The following is a 12,856-nucleotide window of genomic DNA, read 5'->3' as shown; positions in this document are numbered from 1 at the left end:
CATAACAAGGTCATAATAAACTAACTTGGAAGTGGTTTACTAATTGCGCTTCAAGTCCCCGTGGATTGATACCCGACTTACCCACTTTCTAATTAACTTGGGATAGTTAGGTTTATAAATATTAGTTTTGGTAGTTAAGAACCCAATCCTTGGCGAGTCTACCAAATTTTGGCACCGTTGTCGGGGACTTGGCTACGGTTATAAGCCAACTTCCGCTTTAGAGTATTATTGCCTTGTTCTTTTGATTTGCTCTCATTTTTTTTTTTTTCACTTTCTTACTTAATTTATATTTTCTTTATTTTTGTTTATTGTTTTTGAAGTATGAATTTGTGTGCTTATACATGTGTATGTTTGGTCTGCGTTCTTTGCAACCCAAGATAATTCCCATAGATCTTGAGATTGAAAAATCCCATAGGTCCCTTAGGAAACCTATCTTTAATATGAAAAAAGCTAAGTTGTTTGAACTGAAAGCAATGACCAAGATAACCCATCGATTCCCACTGAACAAATCCCGGAACCCCATGCTCCTCACCTACCTGTGGTGGGAGAGCAACACATGCGGCCTTTTATTGACTACTTTGTACCTAATGCATACACATCGCCATCCTGCATCCAGTTCCCGGATGTTCAGGTAGCCCAATTTGAGATTAAGACTTCAATTATCTCGATGCTGCCCAACTTTTATGGGAATTCTACTGAAAATCTTTATCAGCATTTGGATGAGTTCTTGGAAATCTATTCCACCATCCACATCCCTAATTTTGTGATGATGCTTTCTATCTTAGGCCTTTCTTATTATCTCTGAAGGATAAAGCCAAATATTGGCCAACGTCCTTAGAATTGAACTCGGTGACCAAGTGGGCCACCATGCAACATGAATTTCCTAAAAAGTAATTCCCAATTGGGAAGACTAATTAGCACTTCGGAAAGCCATCAAATGTTTCTCACAAATGGATGGGGAACTCTTTTTCGAGACTTAGGAGCGCTTTAGGGACCTGCTCCGTAAATGCCCACATCACCAGGTCCCTAAGTGGCAATTAGTCCAAACTTTCTATGAAGTATTGGCTAAGAGAGATAGGTCTATGGTTAATGCATCATGCAGAGGTACTTTCCTCACTAAGTATGAGAATGAGGTCTGGATTCTATTCGAAGATCTAGCGGAAAATTCTTAGCAGAACATGGCTGCCACTCGTAGACTTCCTAATCCATCAAACTCTAAACCAAAAGGAGTTTATGAGTTAGCCATAAGCCATGAGCTAAACCCTACTCTGCACACCATATCCCAAAAAATTGATCAGTTCTTGTCTTTACGACAACAACTGTGAACAATGGTGTGCGCAGATGTACATGTAATATGCTTTGAGCCTTCCCACACATGTTATAATTGCCCACATGCGTCTTCCCAACTTGAGCCTATGCATGAGGAAGTAAAGACCACCCACCATCAGTACAACCAATAGACAAATAACTATGACCTGAGTGCCTATGGTTATAGGTGGGAGTAATACCCTAACTTCCCCTAGAGGCCACAAGCTCTAGGCCTTCAAGCTCAAAGACCTCCATTGAACCCATGTGCTTCGCTCCCTCGACCATATCCAACCGTCTATGATCCCCCTATTGCAACGCAGAGTCCTTCATTATTTCAACAACCGTCTACTCAACAAACTAACCATAAGTCTTTTGAAGAGACGAGGTTGAAAACTTTGCAAAGCATTGAAGCAGATCTCCATGTGAAGCGGCAAATACTCTATTCTCACTCGCAATTTATAGCTAAGCTAGAGACCACTATGGGACAACTTGCCAGGGCAGTTAGTAAGAGAAATGAAGGTGAGTCTCCAAGCCAGCCGCAAACATTGCCTCAGAGGCAATACATAATAGAAAGTGAGACTATAATAGACCCTTCATCGCATAAAATACATGCCTAAGTGATAACCACACTTAAGAGTGGCAGGGAGATCAACAATTGGGTTGGGTAGTCAATAAACCAAGAAGAAGGTAAAGAAAAGAAGAGGGTCGAACCTATAGAAATAGGCACCCCCCTTCCTTATAATTCAGCAACAGACACCGAAGCATCCACCTTGTCACCAAATGAAGCAGCCTCCCACTATATTCCTGTAGCCCTTTACCCCACAGCTCTCCATGCACCCTTTAAATCTAGAAAGGAGACCACTTATGAATCCATCATGGACACATTTAAGCAAGTTAAGGTCAACATCCCTCTCTTAAACGCAATCAAAAAAATACCTACATACACCAAATTCCTCAAGAACCTATGCACGCAAAAATGAAAATCAAGGGTGCATATGGACAAGCACGTCAAGCTGACTAAGCAGGCAAGCTCAATCCTTTTGGGTCACCTCCCTCCTAAGCTCAAAGACCCTGGTGCTCCAACTATTTCATGTGTAATTGGTAATTACACAATTGATAGGGCTCTCTTGGGCTTAGGAGCCAGCATGAATTTCCTATCGTACTCAGTTTTCAAATAATTTAATTTAGGAGAACTAAAACCCACCCCGGTGACATTGAGTTTTGCTGATCGGTCGGAAAAAAAAAAAAAAAAAACCCTGGGGTGTAATAGAAGACATTTTAGTTAAGGTTGACGAATTCTACTATTTAGTTGACTTCATAGTCTTGGATTGGAACCCTCTGACCTAACAAAAAATCAGATCACTGTCCTATTAGGACGTCCCTTTCTGGCCATAGCAAATGCCTGTATTCAATGTCAAATAGGGATCATGGATGTATCTTTTGGAAATATGCATCTTCATCTAAACGTGTTCCATGCATCCCAGCACCCACCTGAAGACATCCATGACATGGGCATCGATATGATCAACGAGTGCGTTGAGGACATTGCCCCTTCGATGTTATGGAGGGATCCTTTAAGGGAAATGATCCAACCTAAGATCAACCCTCTATTTAACTTGGGTCACCTTTACGAACAGATTCTTTCAAATACAGTCTTTGGGATAGAAAGGAACATCTGGGTAAATGATACATGGTTCAAAGCAGAAATAAAGGGCAACATGCTTGTTATCAAACCAGGATGATTTCAAGGTGTACTGTTAATACTTCTGGCTGAAGACAAGAAACTTAATGCTTCCGGGAGACCACCTGTGGTTTGTTAAAAAAAATTCCATTTAAGAAAAGGGGCAACCAAGTGCGACCATGTGAGCATTCGGTGTGACTTGGTCCGCGCGAAACAAAAAGTTGTTCAAAAACCAAATTTTCCCTCGTATTGTTTAAACTTCCACAGGCCACCGCCCCAAGTAGCCTTCGTCGCCCGCGCTTCAGACTTCGTCGTCCAAGCTTTGCCAGCATCTATGGCTCTTCAACACCCTTTCGACAGTCATTGCAGGAAGTTAGAACATCAGCGACACTCTCACTCAGGTGCACCACCAGTCCAACGCCACCTAAGGTCCTGGTACAAATCCCTTTATATATTTGTCTTCAAAATCAACCCTTTTCTTTGTCCTCCCCCTAGCACCATAATGCCATGTCAACCTAAATCTAGGGTTGCACCCAACTTTCCTCAATCGTCTCAAGCCCCTACTAGGCGGAGAAGGATCCTCACTCAGCTGCGCGACACAACGTCACCCGACTCTGAACATCTCCCAACAGCTGTAAGAGGTCAGTCATCCTGATCTCGATCAGAGCTTGAAAGGACCCGCGAAAGGCGGAACTTTCAAAGAATGAGCCTTGAAGATTATGACTTTCACCCAATGTACACATTCAACTTAGATAAGATGCAAGCCCACGAAAAGAAAAGATGTTGCATCGATATCCTCGAAATGAGGAAATTCGACCATTATATGACTCCCCCCTGCAACCTTGTATCATCCAGCACTAATTCGAGCGTTTTATCATAATATGCACCACGATCCGACAACTGGGGCATAGTCTATGGCGGTGCATGGAATTAGGATTGAGCTTATGTCCATCCTAATTGATAAGGCTTGGCCATATGCTGAAATTAACGACACACCATGGGAGGCTCTAGACTCTGCCAACATACATCATATCATCCACCAAATGTTCCATGATCAGTATTATGATGGTGGCAACATGGTACGTAGCACATGCACAACTCATAATAGACTACCTGATTATCTGCTTCTTTGGTACTTGATTCTTTAGCTCAACATCTGCGCCTCGAGGCATCACTCTGAGCGGCGAGACATTCATCTGTAGGTGCTATATGCAGTACATAAAGGAAAGTAGTTGAATGTACTTCAACTAATATTGGATGAAATGACTAATTTTTATTTGAGGCATGTGAAACACCCAAATTTGAAAAGGCCACGACCTAAGCCCGCCTATGGGCAACCCTGTAAGAAGTTGAGACGACCATTCATCCTCTATGCTCAACTTATCATGGCCATACTTCAACACCTATGAATTAACCTCGAGAATCTAGAGGCACACACTCCCAATGGCACGGTAACAACTGATGGTCATGGCAGTAGAGTTTACAATTGGTAGCCACTGCTAGATTGAAAGTTCATTAGTAGGCCCCATTCGACAAACCTTAGGGATCTGAGCTACTAGTACCAAGTTTCTAGCATATCCCTGAGGATGAGCCTGTGCATTTACCAGGTCCAATCCCTTGCCACCCTCTAAAAAAGGAAAAAGAGAGCAGTAGATGCACACTCTATGTAATTCCTTAACCCTTTATACAGCCTCGAAGTGCTACTACACCTATATAATACACCTGTCTCTGATAAACATACATATACCACCTGCCATAAATAGGGACATACAGGTGTTTCATACTGATATGTAATTTCATGCATAGTGGAAAACATAAACATCAAGACATACCAGAGTTTCTAATTGTATTCTCACGTACATACGATCGTGCTTAAAAAATAACCTTTTCTTACAATTCCCAAAAAGACATTCTGAACTAAGTCTATTACATATACAAAAATCTTATGTTGTAGCGACCTGCCTAATTTACCAATTTGATTTTTTTTCTATAATAACATTCAATATAATAATCATGTACCACTAAATAACATAATCAACCTGGACCCATGGGTGCTAGGGATATATCCCAAATATAACTCAGATACCTAAGCAGCTGGAAACGTAAATTACAACATACCATACAACCAACCATAATACTAGAGTCCTACTAAAACTGTTAAGTATATATACAATCATCCACAAAAAGCCAAAAAGTAGCCTAGGGTCATTTCCCAAAAATAATTCTAACCCTAGCTCATCAACTCACCCTTCAGATAGGGTAGCTCAGTCGGACTCTACTACCGTGGAGCTCTATCTACCCATCTACCTGAATTTCCTAAAATATTTATATAGCTATAGGGTGTGACACCTCTCAGTGAGGGAAATAAACTAATATTAGTGTGTGACAACATGAGTATTTTTGTGTTATACGTATAACAGCACATAAATTATATTTGATAAAGCTTTCTATAACATATCTAGGAAAACATAATTTCTCATAACATGGTCTATCATACTGATTTTCTATACATAACACCCTAGATGGATAGCTGGTTAGTGTCATGTCTTACTCCCACATGACTGGGTTATGTGCCCACAAGGCGGGACCTAGTAATGGTTGGCCGACCACGCTAGATCAACATAAGTCTATAAGTACGATGTGTCTGCCCCTCCTGGTCCAGACACTAGAGGGATTCCTGCACTAGCATAAAACCACATTGAGTGCCGATCTCCCACTGCCCCTTACGGCAAGTGGTAGCATTAACATATAAATGATCGTGATCATATAGCTACGGTACCGTGCTTCGTGAAAGCCTAAACAAAGCCAACTAGGTTCTGATAACATATAGTATATTTCCAAATAATGATACATGACTATTTCACAATAATATCTGTCAAGTTAATATTTTCATAAAACCTCGCATAACATATCATATAAAATTCATGACCCTTATGCCGACATTTTGTATCTTGTAAATCACGACCCTTACGCTAGCATAGCATATTATATAAAATCCTCGGCCCTTATGCCGGTATATCATATAAAACCTCGGCCTTTACACCGACATATTATAACATACTGAATCATAAAATTTCTGTACTGGTTTAACATAATATCTAAAACATAGTTCCTGTGCTGTTATAGAGTTTTTCCCGAAAACTAGTAATACATAAATATTCTGGAAAAACATAATATTCAACATCATAATTTCCATAATAAATGTTACTCATGCCACACAAAAAGGGTAATATTCAGAACATAAAATCATATTTATGATCAACAACATTATTTCCAACATAATTCTACAATTTACATATTTACCTGAAATTAAATGATGTGAAATAATAAATATATTTTCATAAGAAAACTAACTTAGTTTATCCCCTTACTTGACATTCTGGGAAACCCAAAAAATACCCAAAATCACCCTTGTGTGTTTCCCAGCTCAAAACCTTGAAATTGATATTTTCCCAACAAAACTTCAGTATTATCTTACCTAACATATTCTCCTCAGTCCAAAAACACCCAAAACCTAATAAAACTGAAATTAACTAACTTACCCAAATTTTGGGATGGTTCCCAAGTTAGCCTAACCAATAAATCACTCCAGCAGATGTGCAGAGAATCTTTCCAAGAGTGATGTGGTGGCTTCTGATTGTCGAACTAACAAAGAACGGGGTCGGAATTGAAGAGATAAGGTGAATGAGCCGAAATGGGAGAGAGAAAAAAAGTTTTGCATGAATTTTTCTCGTAGAAATCGGATTTGAGCCTTTTTATACACCAGCCTTCGTCGACGAGACACGTCACTTCATCGACGAGGCTAAGTAGAGAGTTCGTCGATGAACACTTACACATCGTTGACGAAGTTCAGCCCCTAAAAATAGCCCTCTTAGTAATTTCTCATCCATGAGACACGTGGCGTTCGACGAATCTAGTAGTGATTTCGTCAACGAAACTGAAGGATTCGTCAACGAGCCCTGCAATTTCTCCTTTTGAATTTCCTTTCTCCCTCTTTTATTATTTAAATACTATAATTCTTCAGGTCTCTATATTCTCCCCCCTTATGAAATTTCATCCTCGAAATCTACTATCTGTATTAACACGTCCTTTAAAGAAAATGGACTACTTATTTTATTACTCACCCCTACTTATGGCGGAGGAATGTCGTGGTTACATTCAGGGTCCTGGGAGATTACATATACGCTTAAAATAAAATTTTCCCATAACCAAAATACTATCTACTACCAGAAAATTATTACATCTAACTAACCTACACAAAAGAGATTTTATATATTCACCAGTAACTTTTCCTAATTACTACTGATTCCCGCTGAAGAGATGCGGGTACTTCTGTCGTATTTGCTCCTTAAGTTCCCATGAAACTTCCTCTATCACATGATTTCTCCACAAGCCTTTTATGAAAGGAATCTTCTTATTGCGCAATTCCTGTTCTTTCGTGTCCAGAATCTGCACTGGTACTTCCTCGTATGCCTGCTTATCCCTGAGCTCTATCTCACCATAACTAATCACATGGGAGGGGTCTAGGATGTATTTCCTCAACATGGAGACATGGAATACATCGTGTATTCTAGACAAAACGGGTTGTAAGGTTAGCCTGTAGGCAACTAACCCCACTCTCTCAAGGATCGCAAATGGGCCAATAAACTTAGGGCTGAGCTTACCCTTCCTTCCAAATCTCATAACTCCCTTTAATGGAGGTATTTTCAAAACACATGATCTCCAACATCAAACTCTAGTTTCCTGCGGCAACTATCAGCGTAACTCTTCTACCGACTCTAAGCTGCACTGATTCTCTCTCTGATGAGCCGAACTTTATCATATGCCTGTTGCACTAATTCTGACCCCACAACTCGCCGCTCCCCTAACTCATCCCAGTATAGAGGAGAACGACATCTCCTACCATAGATCGCCTCATAAGGTGTCATGCCGATGCTAGCCTGATAGCTGTTATTGTATACAAACTCCACAAGCAGCATAAATTGAGTCCAACTACCCCCAAAATCCAGCATGCACGCCCGCAACATATCTTCTAATATCTGAATCACCCTCTCAGTCTGGTTATCTGTTTAAGGATGAAACGTTGTGCTGAAAGATAATTGAGTCCCCAGAGCCTCTTGAAAGCTCCTCCAAAATCGTGACGTGAAACATGGGTCTCGATTTGACACTATAGACACTGGCACCCCATGAAAACGGACTATCTTCTAAACATAAATCTCGACTAGTCTATCCACGAAGTAGTTGAATTTAATAGGAATGAAGTGAGTTGGTCTTCGTCAATCTATCAATGACCACCCAAATAGCATTCTGATCATGCGGTGCCGGTGGAGAACCCGTCACAAAGTCCATAGATACATGATCTCATTTCCACTTTAGGATGTAAAGTAGCTGTAGTTGGCCCGCCAGCCTCTGGTGCTCTGATTTTACCTACTGGAACGTCAAACACTGTTGTACGAACTCAGTAATTTCCCTCTTCATGCGGCTTCACCAGTAAAATTATCGCATATCCCTATACATTTTAGTACTACATGGATGAACCGTGTACAAGGACCTGTGAGCCTTCTCTAAGATCGTCCTCCTATTGTCCATATCTGCAGGCACGCATAACCTAGAATGGAACCTCAAGGCCCCATTATCAGAAATACTAAATTCATCTCCATGTCTGTCTTGCGCCTTAGTTATCAGCTCTGCTAATTCTACATCATCTCTCCGAGCTGTCTTAATCATTTCCTGTAGAATAGGTTGCACTACCAGGCTAGCAATAAATTTTTGAGGATCACTCTCTACCAACTCTACACCGAGTCTCTCTAGATCTATCTGAATCAGGTGTTGAATCTCTATAGCTGCCAGTGTCGGTCCAACTGATTTCCTGCTTAGAGCATCAGCTACCAAATTTGCTTTCCCTAGGTGGTAACTAATAGTGCAATCATAATCTTTAATAAGTTCCAACCACTCCCTTTGTCTCATGTTCAGCTCCTTTTAAGTGAAGAAGTACTTCAAACTTTTGTGATCAGAGAATATTTCGCATCTCTCACCGTACAAGTAATGCCTCCAAATCTTTGACACATGCACCACTATAGCCAATTCCAGATGGTGAGTAGGATAGTTCTTTTCATACTCTTTCAACTATCAGTAGGATTAAGCTACAACCCTACCATGCTACATCAATACACAGCCAAGCCCTTTCAAAGATGCGTCATTGTAAATTACGTAACCATCCCCCCGTAACAGAATGATCAACACTAGTGTAGTGACAAGCCTCTGTTTTAGTTCCTGGAAACTCTGCTCGCAATCCTCATCCCATTCAAACCTAACATTTTTTCTGGTCAGCCGCGTGAGAGATCCTGATAAAGCCGAAAACCCCTCAACAAGCTGATGGTAATAAACCGCCAGTCCCAAGAAACTCCTAATTTCTTGAACATTCTTCGGTCTTTCCTAATTCAACATTGTCTCAATCTTGCTGGGATCCACTGAAATACCATCCCCTGATATAACATGCCCTAGAAGCGACACTTTTTCTAGCCAAAATTCACATTTATTAAACTTGGCATACAACTTCTTTTCCCTGAGCATCTGAAGTACCAGCCGTAAGTGCACCTCACGCTCCTCAAAACTCTTCGAGTAAACAAGTATATCATCAATAAAAATTGCAACGAACTGATCTAAATACTGGTGAAATACTCTGTTCATCAAGTCCATGAACACAGCAGGAGCATTTGTTAGACCAAATGGCATACCAAGATATTCATAATGCTCATACCTGGTCTTGAAAGCTATCTTCGAGGCGTCTTCTATTTTTTACTTTCACCTGATGATAGCCTGATCTGAGGTTAATCTTGGAATACACTCGCATACCTTGAAGCTGATCAAATAAATCATCTATATGGAGTAGAGGATACCTGTTCTTGATTGTCACCTTATTAATTTCCTTACAATTTATACACATCCTCATAGACCCGTCCTTTTTCTTTACAAAAAACACTGGAGCTCCTCACGGTGATACAGTGAGTCGAATAAATCCTTTACTCAAAAAGTATTACAATTGATCCTTAAGCTCTCCTAACTTTGCTAGAGCCATTCTGTAAGGAGCTTTAGAAATTGGTGTCGTCCTAAGAAGTAGATCAATAGCGAAATCTACCTCACGGTTGGGAGGTAACCCAGGTAAATCTTCTGGAAAAATGTCTGGAAATTCCTTAACCACTGGTGTATTGCCCAACTTCAATTCATTCTCTAACACCTCCTTTACAAAAGTTATAAACCCCTGGCATCCATTGAGGAGTAATCTCCTTGCTTGTATGGCTGATACTAACTGAGGCGGGGATTGTACACGCGACCCTATGAACCTAAATTCTGATCTTACTGGAGGTTTGAATATTACTTCTTTCAAACAATAGTCTATACTGGCATAATTGGATGCCAACTAGTCCATACCAAAAATTACATCGAACTCGTGCATATCCCATACTATCAAATCAGCTGGCAAAACTTTCCTCTAAATATCAACTGGACAGCCTCGCAGCACTCTACCACACCTTATTATTGACCTTATTGGTGTTGTTACTAATAGTTCGGTATCTAACAACTGTGTTTCTGCCCCACATAATCTAATACACTCCATAGAAAAGAACGAGTGTGTGGCTCCTGAATCAAATTGAAATTTAGAATAACTACCAAAAGGGGGGTGAATTGGAATATTTAGATTAAACATACCTCTTTTTTGATGATTCTTACTTATTTTAATCCAATACTATAAAGGTAAATTAATCAATTTACAATCTAAACCAAATCACACCAAAAACAAAAAAAAAAAAACACAATCCAATCAAAGCTCAACAAATCATTCAAGAATAATATTTCCTTTTGACAGAAGTCCAGCAGCTATTTTGCAAAACCTGTCTTGAATGAATTTCTTTTATTGCTTTATCTCCTAACCAAAATTTCCACAAATTAACCAACGTACTCCCTTGTGGGTTCCGCAAACGGTTAATTAAAAATGTACTTTCTTAAATCAGGAGGTTTCCTTGAATATGATGTATAAGCCCTGCAACCTGTACTTAATATACACAGTATACAATGTGGAAAGTAAAGAGAGTAAGGAGAAGAAGAACACCAAGATTTAGGAGGTTCGGCTTATCCCCAGTCTACGTCCTTGCCTTTGGTTAATTCCACCAAAGGATTCCACTAAGTATGCTCTTTATCGGGTAGAGCAAGCCTTTAGAAAAATCCCTCTTTGAGGTAGAGAAACCTCTCCAAGTGAACAATCCTCACTCGGTACAACAATCTAAACAATCCTTGAACCGTCAACAAAATAACAAGATTGTTATAATGATCTGTGTACAAAAGAGACTCTCAAAACAGAGTAGAGTTGTACAAGTTAAAGCGCAATCAATACTTCAATCAAATAAACAATAAAGAAACAATGAAGCTCAAGTGTTTAGAGATCACAAAGAGTTTGTTTTGAATAATCAAACTCAGAGTATGAATCGTGGCTTTGATATTTTAGTAGAGTTTCAGAACTTTTCTCCTAGATAGAGTGTGAGCAATAGAAAGCTTGAAGAGATTGAATGATTTAATTTCAAAAGAGAGCTGAGTAATTGCTTGGAATAATAATTCTTGAGTTTAAAGGAGTATTTATAGGCATTCTTGGCTTAGTTTCCTTGTTCCGCAAGTGTCTTTGAGTAGTTTCCAAGTTTTTACAACGTTCATATTTTGAAAAACCAAAATTTGAAATTTTCCCATAGGGGATTAAAAAATAAAACACGTGGAGTCAGTTGGCTGGACAGGCGACTGGGTAGTTAAAAAATCATAGGGTCAGTTGGCTGGACAGGCAGTTGACACCATTTTGTCTCCCAAAAATTATTTCAAGAAATTGTCAGTCGGTTGGCAAAACACAGTATATTTTGGGTCAGTCGGCTAAGTAAATTTGCCTTGGTTAAGTCAGTCGGCTAGATAGACAAAAAACTAGTTTTTCTTTTTGGTTCTTCAATTTCAGTTTTACACTCATGATATGATTTTTCATAAAATATTTCCAAGGATTAAAAATAAGTTTCTTAAGTCTTAAAGAGCTTCATATTCTCTAAAATTGTCATTTGATACGAAGTACTTACAATAAGATTTTTTTAAGCATAATACTTCAAGACTTTGATAATCCTTTTGACTTCAAGTCCCCTTTTTATCTTTAAGCTTTTTAGTATTGAGACTTCAAGTCTTTTTCTTTACTGCTTGAAAAATTTGTTGAAGCTTTCTCTTGATATTCATAGCTTGTTCTCTTGATATAACTTTAATGTATAGCTTGTTCTCTTGATGATGCTTTAACTCATAGCTTCTTTCTCTTGTGTTGAGATAAGTTTTCCTGAAACAAGATCACTCAACAGACAAGTTATACCAGCTTCATTTATTATCATCAAACAAGATTGAAATGCCTAATTTGGCCAACAATCTCTCCCTTTTTGATGATGACAAATGAGAAGCAAAGATAAGGATAAAAATAAACTCCCCCTTACTATATGCATATGTATCTGGTATCAAAACTCATAGTTTTCATGCACATACGCATCCATAGATATACATCCATATAAGCATAGTTTTCATGCGCATACTCATCCATAGATACAAAGTTCATAATTCATAGGGAAAAGTCATAAATTCATAATATTACATTACATAACATAAGTACTCATGGACTTCCATCTTTGCTTGTCAAAAACTCTCCCCCTTTGGACATCAATCAAAAAGTAAGGGAAAATAAGTAAGTAAAGCTACCATTCAAAAACTTATTACATACCGAAATAAAAAATTTTCAAAGAAAATATAACATCAGTTATCAGCAGCTGCATCTTCTTCTTCTTCTTCTTCTTCTTCTTCTTA

General features: G+C 39.1%; 1 non-coding gene across 1 annotated transcript; it reads right to left on the bottom strand.

The window, feature by feature from the left end:
* Nucleotides 1-917: 917 nt before the first annotated feature.
* LOC131165147 (small nucleolar RNA R71) lies at nucleotides 918-1,026 on the bottom strand. Its single transcript, XR_009139468.1, has one exon. It is a non-coding gene; the product is annotated as a small nucleolar RNA R71 (small nucleolar RNA).
* Between the last annotated feature and the right edge of the window lie 11,830 nt (nucleotides 1,027-12,856).

The sequence above is a fragment of the Malania oleifera genome, chromosome 9, assembly GCF_029873635.1.
Source record: "Malania oleifera isolate guangnan ecotype guangnan chromosome 9, ASM2987363v1, whole genome shotgun sequence".
NCBI lineage: Eukaryota > Viridiplantae > Streptophyta > Magnoliopsida > Santalales > Ximeniaceae > Malania > Malania oleifera.
Note: the sequence above shows the minus strand (reverse complement) of the source record. Positions and strands in the feature narration are given on the sequence as shown.